The 24,522-nt window shown below is 41.6% G+C and overlaps 1 protein-coding gene across 15 annotated transcripts in view; it reads left to right on the top strand.

Moving 5' to 3' along the window:
• Positions 1–24,522, top strand: part of ST3GAL3 (ST3 beta-galactoside alpha-2,3-sialyltransferase 3) — a 180,772-nt gene that overhangs the window by 87,326 nt on the left and 68,924 nt on the right. The gene's annotated exons all lie outside the window — the stretch shown is intronic.

Here is a 24,522-nt window from a genome sequence, read left to right as displayed (position 1 = left end):
AACAGAAGATCCAGTAATTCAAATAAAGTGATACCAGGAGGGCAGTTTATCCTGAGATAATCCTGTCTTTAGCTATTCTAAAGAAATTGTGCTCCCTGAAGATGCAGGAAGCCCAATGAGAGTCGGAGAGAGGTGCATGAGGGAAGAGAAAAAGATTCCTACAGACAGATGTACCAGTATTCAACAAGTTGCCTGGCCTGTTTACAAGTGCACAGGCACTGTTGTCTGCTGTTGGTAAACTGAGTAATAATCTGAGTTTTCTGTATCTGGAGAACTTGGAGCAGCCATGAGGGGCTTGTCACTTCCTTGGTGAGGAGAGGAAGCCTCAGTATCCCAGACACCTGGCTGAGGAGGAGCCCTCAACAGCTTATTCACAGTGACTGCTGCAGCTAGGAAGTAAAAAATTAAGTGGGAAAATCAGTGTTAAACATGTGAGACTTTTCTAGAGTTGTGGGAATCTCTTGCTTCTAGAAGCTATTTTTTAGCATAGCAGAGACTTTCAGCTGCTACTAAGGTGTTTTTTTTTTAATACCCAAGACCTGGCATGTCAGCTACAGAGTAAGACACACAGGAGGGAAGGTTTCCAGCCTTGTTCCAGTTTGTGAGTGTTGAGAGGGTTTGTCTGCTACATTTTATTTTGGGTTTGGTTTAGGGTTTCTTGGGGATTACAGTGCATCTCTTCATGTCAGATCATTAAACAAAATTTTTAAAAAACAACCTGATTTCTCTAGCAAATCAGAGTTGAAATTCTTGATCAGTAGCTTGAAAATAGCTACAAAACAAAGCATACAGTTAGCCAAGTGCAAAATTCTGAATATACCTGGCATCAATCTCTTCATTTCATCTGCTGCTGGAAGATTTTGGAGACTTGTCTTGACTGTGGAAGCCAAGTGTCAACTCTTCAATATTCTGACTTCATAATGCTGCCTTTCACTGCAGTGCTAGGGCAGGAGTTGCTTGTTCTCTGTCTTGTCGCCCAGGCTTTGTTCTGTGCTGTAGTCCTGGGCTGTTTTCTCCCACATGCAAGGCAATCACTTCTCTTCTTCTCCTGTTTTTTTTCTTCAGAGCTCTTCTTTTGGCCCCATCTGCCTGTGTGGATGGAGATTGTGTTACACAGATTGTGTCCCTCCTTTATCTCTCTTGGGCTACATCTCTCTTTACTTTTTTGTTTAAATAAGGTGGTAAACCTTGTTGTTCACAACAATTTAAGGCTCCTACAGCAGTTTGTAAATCTTGTGACAGATCTCTCAGGGTTTTTTTGGGGGGAGTTTTGGATGGAATGGAGGACTCAGAGGCAGCAGAGATCGTGTGCTGGTGGACCAGAGGTTTCAGGCTCTCTGGGGCATTTCAAGGCAGCACAAGCACTACTTTGGTGGTTTATAGTGAGCCACTGCAAAGCTTTGCCTCCCAGGCCCTGGAAATTCTCTCAGTTCCCACTAGCAGATAGAAACTGGTGGGTTTCCTGTAAGCATTGCTCAGGAAAAGACCCTACAGTTACCATCACCCCTGGAGCAGGACAGCCACCTTCACTCTGCTGAAATGCAGGGAGCTGATTTGTTTCCCAGCAGACTAATTGCTCATGGCTTATTATAGAGACTGTTTGGTGCCCTGTTCTGAAGACTCTTTGTTCTGGACAGAGTGTTTTAGAATATGTTTGTATGTGCTGGCAAATTTTTTGAGTTGTACTGGTTTTTTTTTTTTTAAAGGTCACCTTGGGTTTAGGAGAGTTTAAAGAACTGCAGCAGCTAAATAGATACAAGAAATTCAAACAAATCCTGAAGGTGGTTAGGTTGTGGAATTCTTTTCAGCTTTTCAGTCTGAACTTCCTTAAATTTGCCAAATGACTCATTTACATCTGTATTCTAAGGCCTTCCTGGCTTTATTTCCTACAACTGCCTTAGAACTTTCCAGGTTTTCTTCAATTACAGTGTTTCATTAAAATTATCCTTACAGGATTGCCTTAGTTTCTTCACACTGTGTCATTTCATTCTGATCTAAACCTGTTTCTCAACTATGGAGCTAAAATAACTACTAGCATTGTGCAGTTCCCTTTCTCTGTGAGATTTGTGTTGCCTTTGCCTTATCTGTCCAAATGAATGACAGATGTTTTTGCATGGGCTGGTCCCTGGTTTTATGCTGCACAGCGCAATAGGACCTCAGCTTTCATCCTCGACTCTGTGGTGATTAGCATTGTGAGTAACATTCCTGGAGTCTACTGGGTTATTCTGCTGGCAAAAGATTATTCTGCTCTTTCTGTGCAAGGTATTTCTTCCTGTTTTTGCAGTTTTGCACACTGTGCACTTTGGGTAGCCCTGGGCACTATGAGCCAGTGCCTTATCTATCCTTTTCCTTCCATGGTAAAATCTGTTTATTCTCTAGACCACCATGTCTCCTGGTATGCTGCGATACTGCAGTGTGATACTACAAGTATGAAAACACTTGTCAGCTCATTCTGCTGAGCCACTGTTCATGATTTCTGTAATTGTCTGCCTCTGAACCTGTAGGAACTATTTGGCAGCTGGATGATAATGATCTTACTTTAACATTTGATGTGATGCCATGTTTTTTGTATTTGGAATGTATATTGGAAACAGCAGAAATGAGTTTTGGCTGGAACTTCAGTGCAATCTTGCAGGCAGTAAATAACAAAGAGTTTAACAGGAAAAGAGAATCCAAACACTTTGTGTTCTGGGTTAGCTTGTATGAATCAGCAAGTCTGTGTTGCTAAAAAACAAGATCAGATTGCTAAATGTAACCCAAATAGTATAGCCATGTAGAGACATAACCCATGGGATTCTGCTCCAAAACTGATCTACAAAAAACCAGCAAGCTGCCTCCTTTTCACATAGCTGAACCCTGAGCTGGGACTTTCTCTTTTTAGTATTATTACAGTGATGTGCTGCTTTCTCCTTGTTTACACTTGTATCGCTCCTTTTAGTCTCTCGTAAAACTGGTATTAAGTTCATCCTTCTCGTTTGTCATACTTTCAGTGACAAGATCTGCCTCCTTTCACTAACTCCCTCTTTTCCACTCTATTAAATTCAGGCTTATTGGCCTCTGCAGGACACTGTGGACAGTTACTGCCAACCACTTAACTGTTAGCTGAGTTAAACGTAAAACCTTTTTGTCTTTCCAAGGAAAGCTGGGAACATTCTGACAGCTCACACAAGCTGATTGCAAGCGTAGAGTGGATTTAATTGCAAAGATAGATTATTACATGATACTTTCCTGTAAAATGTTCAGAATTATTTAATCCTTGTATGTGGGTACCTGAGACTAGGGAGAAAAACAAGATAAGGCAGAAGAAAGCTCGTCTGTCTGACTGAAGGAAAAAGAAACTAGATCTAAATTGCATGTTCTTTGTCTGCCAGATGTTGCCACAGAGTACCCTACGAGTTTGAATGTATTAAGTTTGAGCAGCATGTTATGTAATGCATATACACTTATCATGAAATGGTGGGCATGAACCTGCCTTTGGAAGGAGGAGAAGCTCATCTGTGGCTCCTGTGCCAGAGCTCATAAGCCTCATGGGTGGCTTTATTCTCTCTGGCATGGCCCTCCTGCTTCTGGGAGCAGGCTCCTAGCTCGCTGTGGCCATGCGTGCCAGCTTGTCTCAGCAGCACAGCTCTGGTTACACAACGGGGATGTGCCACCAGGTCCCTGACTACCAGGTGGGTTGGAGCATCCACTGGGTGTGATGCTGCATTTCTCAGTTGTGCTCACTAATCAGGGGGAGGTGGAGTCTAATATCTTGTGAGCATCTTGAAGGAAAAGTCAGGGCATTGCAGAAGAGTAACACCATGTTTTAGTAACGAGTAATAGAAGTGCACAACAGTGATGGAAATAATTGTAAAGCAAACATGGTACTAATAGAATAGAGGTTATAAAAGTTAGAGTTTAGCCTCATGGGAAATTTGTAAATGTTGAATCCTTTGCTGCCTTGGCTGTTTCTTTTTAGAATTTTCATTTCTAGATGCTCTGAATTACATTGATGAGGAGGGAAGAGAACCCCTTGCTTTTCTTGCATTTCAATTTGCAGACAACTAGCAAAACCTCTTGACCAGAGGGAAAGTGAAGAGGATTTTCTTTTTGCCTGTGTTGGTTCAGTGTAGTGTTCTACTCCTTGAACTAAGCAGGAAAGAAAAAACCAATAATGGGAATTCTTGTAAGCTGCTAATTTAGTGTGTTATGTCAATGTTTTCTGCAGTGCTTGTACCATCTGAGTTTAAGTGATGCAACTCTGAATTTACTGTGTTGGTTTGCCTACAGTGAGGAGGTAATAAAAAAAAAAAGCCCAGTAGTTATGTCTGTGCTTTGGTATGTGGAAGAGTGAAGAGGAAGCTAGAATAATTCAATTACAAGCATAAGAGGTCTGCCTGCTGGGGCCTGTGCCATGGAAAAGTATAGATTTCATTTTTTCCTAAAGCGCACATCTCCTGCAAGTACTGTAAAATGTACTTACAGGAGGAAGGAAGCCAGCTGAGGTACCTGAGCAATAGTCAGAGTGTGTCTCACCCCTGCAAGCACTAGGAATTATGTAGGAAAATAAGCATTAGCAGAGCTCTGTGGAAGCAGGCAATGCATTTCATAGCAGACATTCAATAGTCCATTAGGACTTCTGGTGACATTTCCTCAGTGTCTGAGGTGCTTATTAAAAGCACGTCCGTTATGGATTATGCTTCAAAAAGGAGGCGTTTGTGGGCATGGATCCCCCACTGCAGTGTAATATTAATGTTGGTTTTTAAAATTTATTTTAAAAGAGAGAGAAGAATGTGCGCAATGAAGGTATAGCTCAATAAATCTTTGCTGTGTGCATGATGCTGTGGCATAAATGTGCTAAGAAAAAATGCATAGAAAATATTTTCACAAGCTGACTCTGGTTTCTTTTGTGATCAGTTTCAGATCCTTGACTTTAAACCAACATTTCCGAAGTTTAGTCTATATCCATATTTTATGAACCTAGTCTCTTTTTTTAAAGCTATATATGCTACAGAGCTGTGGGAGCTGAATGCATTCAATACTTTAGAAATCTAGGCCAAAGTTTTATAGACTTATTTTACTTAAATTGCCTTAGAAAACTGAAGTCTGGGCAGCCTATTTTAAAAATGTTGACCTCTATGACTGAAAGCTGCTAAAGCACAGAATTTCACACAGTGATGGAAAGGCATTCTTTGTGCTGACCATCCCCATCCCTTCAAATGGTGTAATGGGGTAATAGTTATGAACAGTTTGATAAAACTTATCTCAAAACAATTTCTGAGTCACTCTTGGCTTAGAATTATTTAATTCAAGAGAAAATAGTCCAAGTAATAGATAGTTTATGAGTAAATTTACTTGGTTCCTACTTTGCAGACAGGGAAAGGATTAAGTTCAGCCTTCTTTCTCCTTCTCTCGGATAGGGAAAGATAGTGAAGTGAGGGCTAAGGAGTCTAAGGTGCTTCCAGAAGGAGGTATCAAGGCTCCCTCTAGGATGGCTGCTGGGAAGCAGGAGGGACAAATCTCTGGAGGAAGGGCAGTTCTGTGCCCTGTGGATTACAGAAATGGGAGTAATTTGTGGGTTTGCCAGCCTTTCCTAAACCACTGAATTGTGGTGTTTGTGTCGTCAGGAACCTTGGCCTATCAGAAGGATTCTGTCTGGGTTTGTTATAGTCCTAAGTGAATTACTCACTCTTTGGATGTTCACAGACTACTTCATGCTTAGGAGACTCTGGCTTCTAAGTGCTTTTTGGACTCAGGCTTTGATAATACTTCTGGAGAATAAAACCTGCCATCTAGCTGCCAGCATAACCCAAGTGCTGGCTGTGCTTTCTGTTCTCCAGTCTCTTGCTTAATACCTGTGTTGGATCAGCTGGATTGATGCTGAAATGATATAGAAAAGAAGCCACAGATCAGATAAACTGAAGTCCCTATTGTTCCTATGGTGTGTTTGTATTCAAGAAATATTTTGCTTTGTGCTGGCCAAGATGGCTCATGAGTATAAATTATGAAACCAGATCACGTGTCTGGGCACATAATTTTCAAATTTCTGACCTCTCTGCCATGAGGCTACTGGGGAGCCTTGACTAATAAAGAGATTGTTCAATTATTTATTTGACTCAATCACAAAAGTGAAGCATCTTTCCTATTTGTGCTTATTAGCTGTACAAGTTTATGTTAGTTGCATGGTTCTCTAGTTTGTCAGATGACTGTGCTGAAGAGTAGCTTAGAAAAAAATAAAATCAAAACATTAGGGAGAAAGAGTAGCCACTTTTGCAATCTGTTTCCTTTGCAACACAAGTTAACATTTTAAACAATGCCATGATGTGTACACTCACTGGATGTGCTGGGCTTTCTTGTTCTTTTAATCTCTGCTCTGTGCCTGTCCTTTTGTCCTTGCCTGCAGCAGCACTGCTGGCTGTACCACAGCCCAGAATCTCCCAGCACAGACAGTGGTATCACATAGCTCTGGTGCTAACTTATTTATCCACTTATTTAAGTGGAGTGGTACTACCACTAAGATTGTGAAGGTGTGGAATGGTGTTGGGTGTTTATATACATAGGAGAGCTTTGACTAAACAGCAAATACTTTGATTTATCAAATTATCATTGTGTGGTTTATGCCAGGTAAATGTGACCATTAGCAGTGGAATAACATTAAAGGTACAGATTTCAGTTTTGTTGAATGTCAGATTTCAACTGTGATTTCCAGAGGATGAAATCCTCTATTTTTATGCATTAATCCAGTTTTCATGAGCTCTTCATAGCCAAGCATTAGGTCAATGGAATAGCTACGAGTAATGATCAAATTAAAGCCCTTATTTCTTTTTCATTTTGTAACCTTACCACTTGATTAGGCTGATTGAGGTCATCAGGAATTACAGCACTCGTATAAAATGGGGTTTTAGCAGACCCGTGTTTCTGGGATTTGACCTGGATAGGAATTGAGCTCTTGCAAGTTTGTTGTTCCTTGCTTCATGGGGAGAAGGATCACAGCATCACTGACTAGGAGGGTTGGGCAGGGACTTCTGGAGGTGATGTAATCCAAACCCCTTCTCAAAGTGGGGTCACCTGCAACAGGTTGCTCAGGACCATGCTCAGTTGTGTTTGAACAACCTCTCTGCTCAGCCTGTTTCTGTGTTTGACCACCCTAGCAGTATTATTATTTCCAAAGGAACTTCTAGTATTTCAGGTTTTTCCCCCATTGCCCTGTGTATCCTGAGAAGAGTCTCTCTGCCTGCCTGACTGCCCCTGTCAGGTGTTTATGCACACTGATCAGAGCCCCCTGAGCCGTCTCTGCTCAAGGCTGAGCAATCCCAGCTCTCTCAGCCTCCCCTCGTGGCAGATGCTCCAATCCTTTAATCATCTTAGCCTGCTGGACTGGTTCCAGTGTGTGTCTCTGCAGAGGGGAGCCCAGCAGTGCCCCAGCCCTGCAGCAGAGCCCCCCAGTGCTGAGCAGGGGAAGGGTCCCCACCCTGGGGGCTGGGGGCTGCCTTTGTGACCAGGGCTTGCTGCTGGCTCGTGCTCATCTTGCCCACCAGGACCCTCACCTTTGCTTGTGGTACAGCCAGTGCCCCATCTCAGTGATACCCTAAATAAAGGCCTCATTCATCTTTTGAGTTATCTTGCTTCCTTCGGTTTCCTTAATTACACCCTTGCTAATCATTTAAAAAGAACCCCATTGATCATGAGGTAGGCTACCACGGAAGCTGCCACTAAAACTTCTTGGAGGGTGGATTCTTCATCATGCTTCTGCCCATAACAGCAAGCATTTTTTGTAAGTTAGAGGCATTTTGTTTTCATTTGTACAGACAGGAAGGAGGTGGAGGATAGGGTGTATCTGACTGAAGCTTTAGCTCTCCTCCCTGTTGCAATTTGTAAAGCTGCTCTCCTATTTTTCAGCTTTCAAGCCTCATATGCTGAGAAACTAACTTCAGAACAATAAAATACCTCTGAGCAGTGTCTGGTCTCTCTCACACCACTAAACTAATCACTGCTAAATCACCCATCCTAGGCTGTATATATGCAGGAATTTAAAAGAGGCTTAAGAATGTAAAGATTGAGTTGCTAACCAAAATGAGCAATCTCTCATCAAAATCAGACTTTCAGCTGCAGGAATGAAAGAAACAAATGTATTACCTAAGCTTGCCTGTAGACTTGAGAAACGACAACACAATAAATATGCTCTACCAGGAAAACTCTTTAAAAGGAATGCTAAAAATGGAACTCTAAACATCCAGGTGACCATGGAATGAAGGATCAGCATGACTCCTGTAATTGAATGTGATGCAGTGTGAACTTATTTGACGTTTTGCTATAAATGTAGTGGCTCAAATCTCACATTTCAATGCCCTTTTCTTCTTTGCTATGACCTGTTGCATCACTTATGACAATTCATTGTGCTTTTCTTGTACTGCCTTGGATTGCTTTTTCCCCCTCCATTTGCAGCTGTTTTGTTCTCCCCATCTTCTTTTTACTTGCTTCACAAGGACTAATCTCAGATGGGGTCCTAGCAGACTGTAGAGGTGTGACACTGAAATACGGTTTTAAAAATTAAACTCTCTAGTCCAAGTCACCAGAGAGCCTGTCCCATTGTCTGTGGAATCCTGTGTTTATGGCTTTTCTTGTTCTGTCTTCCTGGTGATGTTTTCTGAGCTGATGTGATGTGACTTTACAGGAAGGTGGAAGAAGAAGTGTGACAAATTAAAACTGGTGGTCTTTTAGGTTACTTCAGCCAACAGCCTTTTATCACTGTCAAGCTGGCTCTTCTCAAAAATGTGTTTTTTTCACTGCACTCCTTCTCAGGTCCTTCAGAAGCTCTTTCACACCAGTTCTGTAAAGACTCCTTTAGAAAGAAGCCCCAAGTGCCCAGGCACTGGTCCTGTGCTCTTCCTCCTACCCTGTGCTAAGAAGAGGTAGTAGCAGAGAAGACCTGTGTGTCTGCAAATCCACTTCAGATCTGGTTTCTGATCCACTCCAAAATAAAATCATAGCATGTCTGTCTAGGAAGGACAGGTTTTATATGGACAAAAATGCAATGCATTTAGTTTGCAGAGGGAATACCATAGGTGTGTACAATTTAGTGAACGTTAGAAAAATGGTAAATTGCATTCATATTAAACCTTTTTGGCTTTCAGTTGAACGGAAATAGATCATGTTTCAAACTAGTCTTATGTTATACACTTTATTGAGACAGAATCTGAAAGAGAGATGTAACATCATAAACTAATACTAATATAAAAGTAATAAAACTTCTATAGTTACAGTAGATTAAAAAAAATAAGAATGTGAATTCTTGCTCTTTAGGGTATTAATTTTGAAGCTGATTGGGGTTGGGAAGAAACTGTCTCTGCTCAGTTTATTCCTCTATGGCTTAACACAGTTATTTTACATTTGTGGGAAGTATGTTGCTGGTTTTTGTTTTAGGTGGGAATGCTTATCTGATTTGGTGTATCCTTGATGTTTGAAGTAATACATGTCCTACTGTCATCTAATTGAGTAAAAACATGTGCAGCTGCACACATCTTATTCATAGCCTCTTTCCAAACCTACCAGCTAATCTAATCTCAGTTAATTGTTTGAGTGATTTCAGTGTCTACGAGAAGTAATTTGTCAACACTTCCCACACAAGACTGGGTTTTAAGTCATTATTGCTGGATCAAAGCATATGTATTCCTGTACTTCCTGCAGGTCCATGGGGACAACATGTGAATGTCTATACTCAAAGTACAGAAAATGGGAGAGTGTCTCTATGGGCACCTACTTTGTGCTGTCATATTGAGACTCTGAAGTTGCTCAGTTGGCCAGGGTTGTAGTAGCACTTCTCTTCTTCCTGTGCCTGACTTGTTCACATGCTGGTTCTTTGACAGCTGCAGGACATTGCTACAGAGGAAGTTTTCTTGTGTCTGAGCTTCATTCCCACGCTAGCCAAAGCTAAAAGAGGAGGAATGTGGCTCTTTGTCATTGGTGTCTGGACAGACCTCATCATCTCCTGAAGAAAGATGTCTTTTTGAAAGCTGATGTTTGACTCCTTGTGTGCAGCTGCTGAAGAACATTGGTCCTCTCAGAAGAGCAGGAGAGGATCTTCTCTTGAAGCAGTTGGTAGCTGCCATAATTGCTGTTTCTTATTCAGTGCAGTCTGTGGATGTAGTGACTTCATGTTTTACACTAGCTGGAAGCCCAGACCATTTCCTGAGTGTGCCATGATTTCTGTGCATGTGCCTGGTTTCCAGAAAGCACCTGGAGTTTACTTAAGTGTATGGATGGGGTTTTCTGTATGTGTGTGGCCCTTAAGTCCTATGCAGATCATAGAACCATACAAGGGTTTGGGTTGAAGGGACCTTAAAGATCATCAAGTTCCACTCATCCTACCATGGGCAGGGACACCTTCCACTAGACCAGGCTGATCCAAGCCCCATCCAGCCCACCCTTGAACACTCCAGCCCTTTATCATCTTCTTGGCCCTTCTCTAGACTCGCTCCAGCCTTCCATGTCCTTCCCTGGAATTTGTAATGGTCCTGTCAGGAACTACAGTGTGCAGAGAGAGCTTTTCAGCCATAGGCCATAAATCTGAAACTCTCCAGCCATTTTAGCAGCCAGAAGCATCTTAGGAAAGCTGTCCTCTGTGAACACAGGAGGTGGCTGGACTCCTTATGAGATGGGAGAGGCAATACCGCCTGCAGTACTCCCCAGCTTAAATGTTGCTGAGTGGTCTGCCAGGCCAAAAAGGAGAAGGTGCTCGCCTGGTGGGTAGGAGCAAGTGGCTTGAGGTGGACATCAGGAGAGCCAGCTGGAAGCTTTAGGAGATACAGTAGGAGCACACATAAGGAACATCATAAATTGATGAAAAAACTTCTGTTGTACAGAGGCAGAGTGTACTTCCCAGATGAGAGCTGCATGAAACAAAATTTCTTCAAGCTTGGTAATGTTGGATCCCAAATGCAGAATAAAGGAAGACCTTGAGAACAAAGAGGGACTGAGAGGTAGGGGACAATGTGATTGCTGAGGCAGCTGGAAGGAGATATGATCTTTCGTGGGAGGTCTTCTGGTTGAGCTGCACTAAATTTACCTTTGGCTTTTACTACAGGGAAAAAAGGTAGAAGGGAAAAATCACTGATATAGTTTTTCTGCATAATGTGTTTCTACTTACATGCATCAGAACAAAAAAGATTCAGTTCTTTGTGCATCAGGTCATATACCTGGGCAATTCCTTGCCAAAGCATGTGACAGCTGCAAATTGTCTGTACAAATTCCAGAGGAGTCTGAACAAACATTTGGAGGAGGGATCTATTGCTGGGAGGGAAAGGGGGGTTGCTGATTAGACAAACCACATCAAGCTCAGGAAATCCACTCAGCTGAAAATGTTTGAAAGCTGTGTGAATGTTAGGGAGGAAATATTTTATCTCTTTGCCCTGTTCTTGCTTTACCTTGGACATCCATTTATTGCCATTTTTGGGAAAGAGATTTTGAACTCTGATCTGCCCCAGCACAGTCTCACTCGCATCGTTAGGTGGGATTTTCCTTACTGCGGGGCAATCAAGCTGATGAATTCTTAAAAAAATAATCCCAAGCTAAAAATCAAGCAACACCTTTTTTTCCCCTCTCCCTCAGAGACAACTAGTTCTGGTACAGTGACTGTAATTACCAGGAGAGCAGAGCTCTGAGCCCTATGCCTGTCCTGGGGTTGGTGTTGGTGGCTGGCGCTGGCACAGCTCAGTGCCTCGAGGTCACTGCCCTCAGTCCAGGCTCTTCATGTGCATTTCTAGAAGCATTCACAACATCTTTTTGTGAGTGATAACTGTGAGTAGAGCAGGCAGATTGTTCAGATTTGTGCTTTGCACACATTCAGCATGCTCTTGGTACCAAAAGAAGCAAGCAGCCATGGAACAAAAGCTCCCTCAAAGTGTTATAGATTCTCCAAAGCTGTGCTGGCCCCAGGCAGGTTTGGAAGCAATTTGTTCTTACTTCTACTAAAGCTGCTCTTGTATTTTTATTCCTAATACCAGTTTTCAGGGAGATACTAATCCCTCTAACTAGGGGCACCATTTTTCAAAGTTCAGCTGATAAAAATTGATGGGAGTGAACCTGTTCTGCTGCTTCTAAAGCTTGGTATTAGCAGAAGGGCTGTCAATTTGATTCACTCCATGGCTGGCCAAGATATTAAAATGAAAACCATTGCTGCAGAGCATGTATCAGGTTGTCATAGTGGGAAAACATGCACTGGGAAAACTCAGAAATAATTGCTGCAAGAAAAGTGTGGTAACATGAGTAACCTGATTTGTTGAGAAGACTGGTTATTACACAGTTGCTGTTGAATTTAGCAAAGTGCTGATTGTCTCTGAAAATCTTCAGTCACTTTTAGCCTGTGGTTTAGCAGTGACATTTACAGAGCATTGATGAGGATCTGCAGGTTTTATAGTGGTGTTGCTTGTGAACATCATAGCCAAGTGCACTTAGCCTGCAGCTCAGGGAAAGCAAAATGTCCAGTGGAAAGGTACAATTTAGGAGGGCTGAGCCATGAGCATTACAGAGGCAGGGAGAGTAATGTGGGATGATCCTGTACTGTTTTCTCACTCCACAGCTGGCTGTTTGATCACTTGCCCAAAGAGCACCCATAAATACTTGTGGGAAGTTCTCCTTTTGGCCAACAGCATTGCTATTTTGCTGGCTAATGCAGATCTGCAATTTCTCTTGTCATTGAGATCAGCAGATACTTGGCTAATGTAGTCCTTCAACTTTTCTGTTTAGACAAGGAAATTTAAGAATATCCTGAGTTAGATGGGGTTGTGGACTTGAACTTTTTTTAAACTACTCTAAGTTATATGGGGAAATAATTTTTAGAAAAATTTTTGGGAAAAATTTTGAACTGCAGTAACCACATTTTGTAGGATTTGCTTATAGCTTTGGAAAAAAGTTATTGATTGCCATTATTTATTTATTTAGTAGGTTGAAGCATAGCTTTCTTGTTATTTGTTGTATTTTACGTCTCTAAGTTCAAAGAAGAGACTAAGCATTTGTTGATTTATTGGAGGGTAGAGGTACTTAAGACTTAAAGATATTAGAAATAGTTGGTGATTAAGATTACTCATCTTATGGTCGTTTTCTTTGCCAGTGCATTTCAAAGCTTTCACTTTGCAGGCTGAGGGCTTTCATGCCTTTTTTCAGTTTTTCTTAACAAGGTGATTGTTTTGTTAAAAGTAAGATTAAATGAGAACAAAATGACTGCAATTTGTCATTTTAATGGAGAGATTTCTTGCCCTGTCACACGAAGTGTGTCTGCTTCCAAAATGTCTGTGGTGAAAAGTTTAATACTTTTAAGAAGTGGAAAGAAAACACAGAACACCTTCTCTATGACAGATGTAAGTTGAGAGTAGTTGTTTGTGTAGTGCCATCTAAGTGGTTAGACAAACATAAGTGAGCAAACAAAAGAATGAGAAAAACCCCCCAAAACTGGATGATGTTAAAAAAATACAGAGAATGGACTGAATTCCAGGCCAAGGCAGAAACTAGCTGGTGGAGTCTCTGGAGGACAAGTTCAGTGAGGAGCTGCTGAAGGAGCTGGGGGTATTTAGTCTATTTAGTCTAAAGAAAAGAAAGCTCAGAGGGAACCTCATCACTCTCTATGGGATGAGAGACTGAAAGGATGTTCTAGTGTGGTGGGTGTCCTTCTCTTCTCCAGGATAAGAGGAAATGGCCTCAAGTTGTGCCAGGGGACGTTTAGATTGGATATTAGGAAATTTTCTCCACCTTTTCCAAAATCAAGCAGTGGAATAGGCTGCCGAGGGAGGTAGTGGAGTCACCATCCCTGGAGGGAGCTAAAGGACATTTAGATGTGGCACTTGGGGACATGGTTTAGTGGTGGCCTTGGGAGGGCTGGGTTAATGGCTGGATTTGATCTAAGAGGTCTTTTCCAACCTAAATAATTCTGTGATTCTTTTGTGTCTCCCTGGTGGATTAATGGAGATGCTGAGTTGCTCTCTGTACTTTGTTCCACCCACACTCTAAGGGTATGGAAAACTCCTGGGTGTGGCAGGATTTCTGTGTCAGCTGGCAGTGCTGCACACTGGAGCTGCTTCATGTTGGTTTGCCTGAGGGGGGTCACTGGGAGAGTATCAATTGTAGGAGTGAATTTATTGATGCTTTCTACAAAGGCTGAATGCAGTTGACGCAATTAAACGTTGCTACTGGGACAAAAGTAGTGGATCAGCAATGTTCACTGCTCTTTGTAAAATTCAGAAGCAAATACAAATGTGGATGATGAATACGCCTGCAGCATTTCTTTGCTTTGGAATTGGAATCACGCAGACTGCACTTTGTCCATGTGTTGAGCTCCCTTTGATAACAGCCAAAGATGTGTAATTTTCACTTCAGCCGTTGTGTCTTGTTTTCTTTCCCACAGCTGTAGGAGAAGTGCTTTCTCTATCAAGGATACTGAAAGAGAAGGCATATTTGTGAGAAGTTTTTATCCCCTCATCTTCACCATAACCATTTCCTTTAGTAGCTAATAATGTTTAGTATTTGTTTCAGTGGCTTACATCAATCTCAAATGCATAAACCAGCAGTATCCTTTTTTCTTGTGGGAAATTGTTGAAATGAAGTATCTCATTGAAAAACTCCATTCCTGGAATGAGGACTGCTGTACTGTTCTTCAAGTGGAGCAAAAAGAACTGGGAGGGTGTCTCTGCTTTGATTAGTGAGGCAGGGAGGATATCAGTTCTTCCAGGAGATTTATAGCATTTTAGAAGGTAGGCTTTTAAGAGCATACCTTGTGCTCCAGTCTCCATCAAGCCTCTTGGCGGAGTCCTTTGAAGTTACTGCTGTGGGTGCTGTTGTTGCTGCATGGTCTCTTGCCAGATGTGTGATGAATTTGGACATGGGGACACAGCAGAGCAGAGGGCCCTGGTTGGATGAGGGCAGTGAATGTGCTGGCTGGAAGGACAGACCTTATTTTTCACACCTGTTTTTAGGTAGGACAGGAGAAGTCCACGTGGCTTGTGGTTCTTTACTTCATCAGGGTAGTCAAGTCTCACCTCTAGTCTCTTTTTCCTGCCTGATCTCTAACTCAAGCCAGACACTTTCTGTGTGGGGTGATGAGGAAAGGATGGAGCTGTCTGTGCTGGCACTGTTTGCAGCTTTCTCCACAGCACCCACTTGCTCTGTGAGTCAGTAAGTCCTTTTGGTTTTGTCAGGTGGCCTCTTGCATGGAAACTCTTCTATGGCCAGTCTCTGTGCCTTATCTTTGGAAACAGTACCTAGAAAGAGATTTTACAGAGTCTTACCCTTGGTTTGTTAACATACTTGTTTATTTTTAGAACCATGGGACCAAAGGGGAGAGGCGTATATTAAATAGTGCTGATATTATCTGGAAGATTTTAGTGCATGTTGCTTTACAGATTACCACTCTTAGGCTAAGGGCTGGAATTAATAAGGTGACAGAGGAGCCAGAAAATTACATTAAACTGGACATTAGGTCCGTGTCAACCCTATCAAGCATTATATCCAGTTACAGATGTACCTTCTGGCACCTAGGGGGATAGGTCCCTCTGAGAACACTCTTTCCACTTGGGCTTTTGGCCTTTTTTTCTTTTGTTCAGGCTTTCAGTGAAGTCCTTGGAGGTTTTTGCATCTGGTTAAAGGAAGAAAAAAGCCTCTGTCTGAATCTTAAATAATAACAACTGGCTGCCCTCACTTTGTCCTGGACTACAATGTGAAGTCTATTGCGCAGCAGAGAAACAGAAATGCATCTGGAATTTTTCCCTTTGAGATTGATATAGATCTCATTAATAGCAGCTTTGTGATCTTTCTGTAACTGTTTTTCAGCAAGTGAAATTATTCTGATAGTAATGTTTGGGGTTTCTTTGTGTACATTCTACAAATGCACATCTGGTGGCTGCACCTAGTAGATGGCACTTAAAGCTACATTATCTTGTTTCACCTAATAGAAGGAAAAAAGCTTAATCTCTGGTTGGATGAATGATGCTGCTTTGACTTCTTGGCAAGCTTGAAAAATCACATAATTGCTCCTTGAACAACTTCCTACAAGAAGGAGCATGACAAGCTAAATTGTTTAGGTCTTAGGAATTTGTGCAATAGAGAACATTTCCACTCTCACTGTTTTTGAAGTTAAGATGTCCAACTGCTTAATGGTGCAGTTGGTGTGGATTTCAGACAAAAAAGCACTGTCCAATTTCAAGGTGTTTGGGGAGAACTGTGCTTGCCCACCATCACTTATGCTTGTCCAACACCTCCTATGCTTTCAGTCCCTTCTTGTTTCCACTGAAAATTTTGGTCTCATTTCTAGTTCATATCTTCCTGTTTTCTCAAAGGAACTGCAGACCTGATTTGGTCATTGCTATGCCAGTTTCTCACATGAAATGCACGTTATGATAACTTTAAAAAAAATCTTCTGAAAATAACTGACAAAAATGGTAAGAAACATCTGTATAATTGTCTTTGAGCATCAATTTGTGGTGTGCAAAGAAGATTCACTTCTTGTCTTTGTTTCTTTGCATTTAATTGTCTGCCTGTCTTGTGTGCTGTAGGCAGCTGTCAGAGCAATAGCTTCTGCAGACTTTTTTCCCTCACATTTACTATTTTCCTCTCATTTCCTGTTGGTGTGTGAAAGCAGGCTTGTCCCTTGCATGCATTTTCATTGAGGAAACCTTCTCTGGATCACCTTAAAGTCACTGCAGGGAGTGGCACTGATGAGAATTGCAACCAGCAAATAGTCAATAATAATGAGTCAGGACAGAAAATTCATGCAGTTGAAAAAGAATGGTTTCTTTTTATTCCTCCTCAGGTTTCTGAGCATTTAGTAGTTATTGAGGTCTCATTTCCAACTATAAGTCTATAAAAATATTTTTTTATTTGCTGTGAGATTTTTTTTAACATGAAGGCTGAAGATTCTCCCAGGAGTGTGATATGAGGAACTGTGTTCTGTAGAACTTTTCAGAATGTTGCCATACATGTAAGAAAATCAGAAGAGCTCACAAGACTTCTCTTAATGCCATGTGTATTTCACAACAGACTAATGTTTTCCATATTGTGTTAATAGGAATTTTTTGTCTAGCTTCTAAAATGGCATTGGTCATTCCAGAAGTGTATGAGCCTTGAAAAAACTAAAGACTCTTTTCACTCAGATCAACTTATCTGTTTCAGTTACAATTATTGAAACATTGACATTTCTTCTGCCAGCATCCTCACTCCTGTAAGACTTACGCAGGGAACTTTGGCCTCACGTGGATTTTTGAGCTGGATAAGAGCAATGGGCCAGAGGTGAAGGAACATCAGGCATTCAGAAACTGAATGAATGATGAAGTCCAGTCTTCTGTCTATGCAGACACCAGATCATACAACCCCTTTCATAAAATGACCAAGCTTCACGTCAAGTAATTTGTTTTGTACTTTCCTGTCTTCATTAGCTTCCATAACAAAGCTGTTCTGGATTTTTTTTAAAGATTGATGGCCTTATTTTTGTCTTTAGCTGGTTGTATCAGGATCAAGTCTCACTCATTTTGTGCTTAGCTGTTCATTAGCTTCAGCAGCTCTTTCCCTTCTGTGCCACATCCCCTGTGCTGTACATCAGCAGAGCAGTCACATCAGTTCTGTGCTGGGCTGTGCTGAGCAATATGTGCATTTTTGGCTTAGCTGATGGTGGAAGGCTCTTTTTTATCAGTGTCCTGTTCCCTACATGTGTACCAATCTCTTTACAGCATTGAGTGTTCCAGACTCCTTCTACAGCAACATAATTACTTGTGAAGTAATGAATGAAGGCCACTCAAAATTTTACTATCCCCTCCAATGATTTGAAATCTGAAGATTGGTCTGAGACAGTAGGATAACCTCAAGATAGGCATATACATTAAACGATGCGGTAGGAGAAGATGAGATCACAGCTTTTGAAACAGAGAAGTGCAATTTGTTGTGCTCCACCATAAGACTGCTGGCAGCTCAGGACAGTCAGACATGGCCAGTGGTGGCAAGAATGAGCAGTGAGTGGCAATAACAGGGATTAACTTCTCTCTGCAGGAAGGATAAAGAGAACATTAAGTTGGCTTTATGAAAGTACCGTGCAGTCACTACATTTAACAGACTGGTTAATTAGTGTGATGAAAGACAACAGGTCAGTGCTGGGAACTGTGCCCATCCTCTGCAGTCTTTTGGAATGGTGTTAGATCTTCACCAGAAAACAAGAGATCCCTGGATACCCTGCCTTTTGGGAGTGCAGTGTTGAACAGCAGCAGACCCTCCATGACTGCTCTCCAGTTGGTGTTCATTAGAAAGCACAATCCCCTTCCTGTTCCAGCAGAGTATTAGCAGGAACATAATTGTGCTAAAGCCTGGCCAACTGGCAGAACTTCTGGCTGGCATCTTCTGTGGGAGCTAATTCTTTCTTTTTGGGAGAAGTGTCGGACCTTTCACCTTCCCTCTTCATCTCGTTTTTTGTTTGCACAGAAGGCTTTGGAAACCCAGGCAGTAATTGCAGTCTGCTTTCGCTCACCTTCATCATGTTTCCAAATACCACATAATCTCATCTATTTGGCTCAGTGCTCCCTCAGAGTTCTTGAACCCCCCACCTGGCTTTTTGTAGGAAGAATGAGCTGTAATTCAATCTTGCATCATTGACAATAACACATGAGAAACAAGCTAAGACATTGAAATGATGTTAGAGGACTGGTTTTTAAACTAACAGAACCTTGTGTTGTTGAGAAGGTAGCTTTTCACCCTTGCATAATTGTGTTTTGGTATTAGAGAGTTTTGTGAACAATGACAAATTTTGCATGTTGTCTTATAAGCTGCTGCATGAGGCAGGTCAGGACAAAGTTTCTGCCTGGTCTGAATTTTATAGTTTTTTGATTTGTTTGTTTTGGTTTTTTTTCCAAGGGGAAGCCAACCTTTAAACCAAGCTTCTTGTTATTTTTGTGCATGCATGTGTGTTTTCAGTCTGAAATGTTTGGAGAATCAGGAGGAAAGTGTGAGGATTTCATCAGAGCAAGCAAACTGATTTCTTTCTGTCTTTAATATTTAGTTTATCTGAAAACTTTTCCAGTCCCCTATGACTAATTGCATTATGTGGGTAAGCTGCTCAGGACACTTTGTTGGACTTTATGCATGTCAGAACACAGTCAGTGAGCAGGAGGGACTGAGCCAATGTTAAATCATTCTTTGATTTTGTGCCTTGGTGGTGCCATAAGCCCAAGACATTAATGACTGCAGAAAGGTTAAACTTTACGTGTCTTCCTGTTTATCACAAAGGTGCGGGGTACAAACAGAAAGCACTCTTGGCAGGCAGCAGGCTGGAAAATCCACGTGCTGCTTATCTGCTGTGATTGTACTGAAACTTGATTACCATATATGAAGAGAAATACTTAAGAAGTGCAAGGATTCTGAAGGGCAGCTCTTGATTTCCAGCCCAGCTGTAGCTTGGCTAGTTGGTCACCTCCTAGCAATGTTAGCCCAGTATGAAAGTGGTTTTAGATGAAACAGACCTGTGCAGAACTTCAAAAGATCATCTATTTGCATTTCCCTCTAAAAGTAGGCACAGCTATGGCTAACTGTTTTTTAATAGATATAAACTTGTTAAAAATATTAGAGTCAAATCAGAAAGTGGTGTAGTTGATGTGAGTTCTGTAATCCATATCCAGACAGTAGATTTCAATGTGTAATGATCTCAAACATTTTTTTAATGATTAAGTTTTCTTTGCTGCATTTTAGGACTGGTGTTACTACTTCTCTTTACCAGGGAAGTAGATATTTTATCTTTCTCTTTTGCAGCAGCCTTGTAATATTTATCATGTACTCCTCCAGTTTTTTCTATACTAAACAAAGGTGGTTGTTTTTCCCAGCTTTCCTCAGACATCATCTTTTCTAGACCTCAGATATTTTTCAGAGTCTCCTATGGCCTTTTTTTTCAGTTCGTTCATGTTTTTCACATGAGGCCCAGAATTGGACATGGTCTTGAGTTGATGCTTTCTGATCTTAAATAAAGTATTTAACAGGTTTTACAGCTGTAATAGTTACATTTTTCATTCATGATAGGATGTTTATCTTTCCTGCAAGAGTATAATATTGTTCTTTGTATGAACCACGGCACTGAGAATGGGAGCCTTTTAAGATACATCTTGGAGCAGCTGGTCCAGCTCTAAATAGAGCAATGAGAAAATGAGAAAAGGGCTGCACTGATGAGTTTAAACAACCTACTAGGTGATGGAGAGCAGAGGGCAAGAAGGCTGAAGATGTTCCAGAGTGCCTCAAAGATACAGAGCAATCATTCACAGGGGAGTAGGCAGGGATAACTGCTACATGGTCTGTGGGGTTTGGGTTCAGTTGATTTTACCTGCCCTTTGCTTATGGAATAAAGCCTGTTCAAAGTAATCTTTTTGGAGTGGTGGTGACATTTACTGCAGAGCACTGTTCTGCTGTGTCATTCAGTGGTGTCAGAGTGGGGAGTGGCCACGTAGCTGAGACCTTTGCAGCCTGAAAGAGGCAGCTGCAGACACACACAAGGGTCTGTAGGGACAGAGGGCAGGGGAGAAGATGGGTGGGGATCTGTGGCTCACACTCTCTTGTAAAGAGTTAGGTGGTCTCAAATGGCACTGGCAGGGTGCTCTGACCAGCCATGCCTCAGTGCTACATTCTCTCTGCCATATTCTTTTATTTTAGACTTCTGCAGTTTGTTAAGATCAACTTAATTTTTGACGTGATCTCTGCTGTTAAAGATATTCTTCTTGCAGCCATCTTTTTTGGGGGGAGGGTTGTTTGCTGATATAGGAAAACTGGTTGTAGGATGGGGTTAATCCTTATTAATGCAGTTTCTTAAACTTTTCAGCTCCTTGAGGAATCTTGGAGCTGCTTGGATTTTTGACAGAGGATTAATGTCAATAAGAAATGTAAAATCAGGATGTCACAAACCTCCTCATTCCTATGCTGTCACACCATGTGGCTCCCCAGAGAAGGGAGGCAAGGGAGACAGCATACTTCTAGGTCTCAGTAATGAAAAAGGAAAAGGTTAGTTTAGATTCTCTCTCTCTCCATAAATGCCTGTGTCAGGGCTAATGATTCAGTACTCAAGGGCTTCGGTTTGTATTTAATTAATAACATTGGTAGACTTTGTGCCTTCTGTCTAACCATGGATGCTTTTGATCATCGGCAAACAGAAGATAGAAGTCATGCCAGTGTAAATAAATAATTTATGTGTGGTTTAAAAAAAGAGAGAGAAGCTGTTCCTGCCCCTTTACAAATGCAGTGTGCAGGTTCTGCGCAGCATTAGGTTCTAGCACTGTTTAGGCTTTTTTTTTTATTTCAGCTTTCAGTTTTCCAGCACTACTGATTCTCCTTAATTAAAGAATAAACAAAAGCACAGGTCAACTTAAAGGAGGATGTTTTTAAAAAAGGGAATATCTGAAATATAAGCTCACAGTGGAGCTTGGTGGCTGCCTGTCTGCCTTTCCTTGGTGTCGTGGTTCCTTAGAAATATGGTGCCATCTTCTCCTTGACTCATTCAGGAACTTGACCTTTTCTTCATCCCTCCTCGTTAAAGCCAAAGACACATAAATCAGTTTATTTCTTTTTCTTTCTCTGAGACGTAGCTTTTTATCTTCTACACATTTATGTATTAATTGCCAGGAAAGCAGCAGGTAAGGAGTAGGGAGGAGATTCTGGTCAAGATTCAATGTCTAAAATTGTCCCATAGTTACCTTGCCTAGTGACTGCAGGATACTTTGGGAAGTTAGTGCTGCTTATGCTGAATACTTCTGTGCTCATCAAAGAGGAGCAACTGTGAAGTGGTCTCAGTGTCAGGGACAAAATGGAATGGCTGAAAAACTTGGCTGGGGAGCTTCTGGCAGGCTGGCTCTGCCTTCAGAAATGCTTTGGGGTCACAACTCTTCTTGTCAGGGAGGAAAGAACTGGAAATGTAATGTTTTGTCACAAAAGCCAGAGTCCTTTAGGCACAAATATATATCACATTTTTGTGTGATTATAGATTTCTGTTTAAGAACAGTTTCTGGCAGAACGTTCGCTTCCTTTTGCTGTGCGTAGTGACACATTGTTAGAGATTTTATTGCTGCTTTGTATGAGGAATTCAAACTTGAGAACTGGGAGAGATTTGTTTTGTACCTCACAATTATCATGTCAAGCATTTAGTCCATTTAGATGTCATTTGTGTTTTAGCAGGGTATGCCATTCAAACCAGTGATTGTAGATGGGTGGCATTTCTCTCTCAAATTACAGACGTCATAAGTGTGTGCCACAAGCAGCCAAATTCCTCAGCTTTTCAGGGTGTCAGGTGCAATGAGGTTGCAATATGTCTGTTCTGGAATTTGGGGTGGAGTAGAGAGGAAGTGCTTAAAATTTAGAACTGAAAAGTCAAAACTTTCACTTTCTGTGCTGTTTTCTGAAGGAGCACAAACCTGTTTTGGGTCTGGAGCTCTGTGGTTGCCAGTGAGGCCAACCTGCCTTTAGGCAGCTGTGACAGGCAAAATGCAGCATCCCGTACCCAGCTGCTCAGTACTTGCAGAGCTTTAACATCATTCAGAAACATTTGCCTTTTCTGTTTGACAGACTCCCATGCATTCCTTGGAATGTATTTTAGGTGCTCTGCAGAGAGCATTCCCATGGCCTGTTTGAGACAAATCCCAATATTTCCTGAAGGGTCCTGGAGTACGCCAGATGCAGTTCAGAGCTGAGACAGAACAGCCATGCTCCTGGAGAGTCTGGCAGACAGCATTTCCCTGTCACTGCTGGACATCAGCTCTGGCTAGCTCTGATTTATTGAGGTGGCAAAGCGCATGAGCCTACAGCATTCTTAATTTCTTAATATTTCCCAAACAGAATTACTTTCAAGATTTATGGGAGCAAAATATCTTCTAACTTGCTCCCTTTTTTCCCATATGGATATAATATTTCCCTAAAACTGTTCTTCCTCCTTAAATGAAGCAGAAGTATGAGTTAAAAGTCCATTTTTCTGCCCCTGTATACAGGAGTATTAAATATTACCAAATAATGGTAGCTAGTCTAAGGCTGTCATGTTCTTTGCTAGAAAAATCCCTACATTTATTTGTAGCAAATACAAAAAAAAAGGCCAATGATCATTTCACCCCTTCTTTGGCATCACTTTGGTGCCCTGGTTGTCACATGCAGAAGCAATACCACAGAGCATTAGATCAGTCATGCCTTGAGCTTCAACTGATTTTGGGGACTCCCCTGTGCTCCAGGGAGTCTTAGGAGGACCTGACTTCCCTCCTGGTTTTACCAGGCACCTTTTGTAAATGGAAATCTGCATTAGGGAAAGGATTTCCTTACTCCACATCAGACTACTGTAAATTGGCTTTTCCAGATGTATCACTTCCAAACAGAGCAGTTATTTGCATGTATAAATAACACTGCTTCTGAGTTAGGCTGGTGCATGGGGAGAGCAGGGACCACTCTGTGGGAACTGGCTTCTGCTGAGAGTTCAGGGGGTGGCTGTAGAGGAAGGGCTGCGAGCATCTCTGCTGTAGCCCTTCAGCTCATAAAAGCTCTTGCATTGCATGACCAACCTGCAAAGATTCCTCCTGTTGGTGTTGGAAGTGGGTGGAGGTAAGTCCCTGGAGACGCCCCAGGAATCATAATAATTATATTTTGGTGCCCCAAGATGTGTGAGAAAACATTGAACTAATTTGTCAGGTTATTGAAGTTTTTAGGATATTTTCAGAGTAAATGTGTTACAGTTAATGCTATATTGCTCTTTATTTGTTTTAAAATAGGCCTGTGGGGTGTTCTTACTTAAAAGCTTCAGAAGCTCTAATATATCTAACATACCACCCCCACCTTTTCCCAGATAAAGTTATATATTCTGTATTCTCAGCTCTGGAAGAAACATTCCTTTCCTTCTAGATCAGCCATGTCATCTGTGCATCTTGCTTTTATGGTTATAGATGATCTTATTAAAGATTGCGTGAGTGGATGTGAAGCAGTATGCATGGGTGAATCTGAGACTTCTTGTTTTGTTAAATTCTCCTGGTCTCTTTCCCCTTTCCATAGATTTCTGCATTTGTGATTTACTGGGCATCTATGATAGGACTTCACTTGGACCAGTTTATAATTTAGATTTCATTCCATCCTTTCCTCACTGTGCTGCTATTTGAAATTGTTGCTCTGTACCTGGCTGTGACATAGTGTGGGTGAGTTTATCCTAAATCAGATGGTTCAAGGGTTGTCTGACTGCAATAAGAGTTGCATGCTGAGTTCGGAAACAGCCCGAAGGGAGAGCTAAACCCATGGCTTACACCTGTCCTGTCCCATGTGTAGGTTGGCCAAGCTGGATCTATTTCAGGGGCCTGTACCTTACTCTGTGGTGGAGATGTTTTCTCTGACTCTGAACATGTAGTACATTCCTTTTCTTGGTGGGATTGACTTTGATCCAGAGCATCTCTGCTAGTGTTTTGATATGATTGAATGAACAGATTTCTAATGGTATTAACATACTTTCTAGCATACTTGTTACACTCAGAAATGGTCCCATATGGAAGTTAATGTTTCTATATTTGCTAATTGTTTCCTTTTCTC

This window comes from Zonotrichia albicollis, chromosome 8, assembly GCF_047830755.1.
Source record: "Zonotrichia albicollis isolate bZonAlb1 chromosome 8, bZonAlb1.hap1, whole genome shotgun sequence".
In the NCBI taxonomy this organism is placed as follows: Eukaryota; Metazoa; Chordata; class Aves; order Passeriformes; family Passerellidae; genus Zonotrichia; species Zonotrichia albicollis.
The sequence above is the reverse complement of the archived record's forward strand: the minus strand, read 5'-3'. Positions and strand labels throughout refer to the sequence as shown.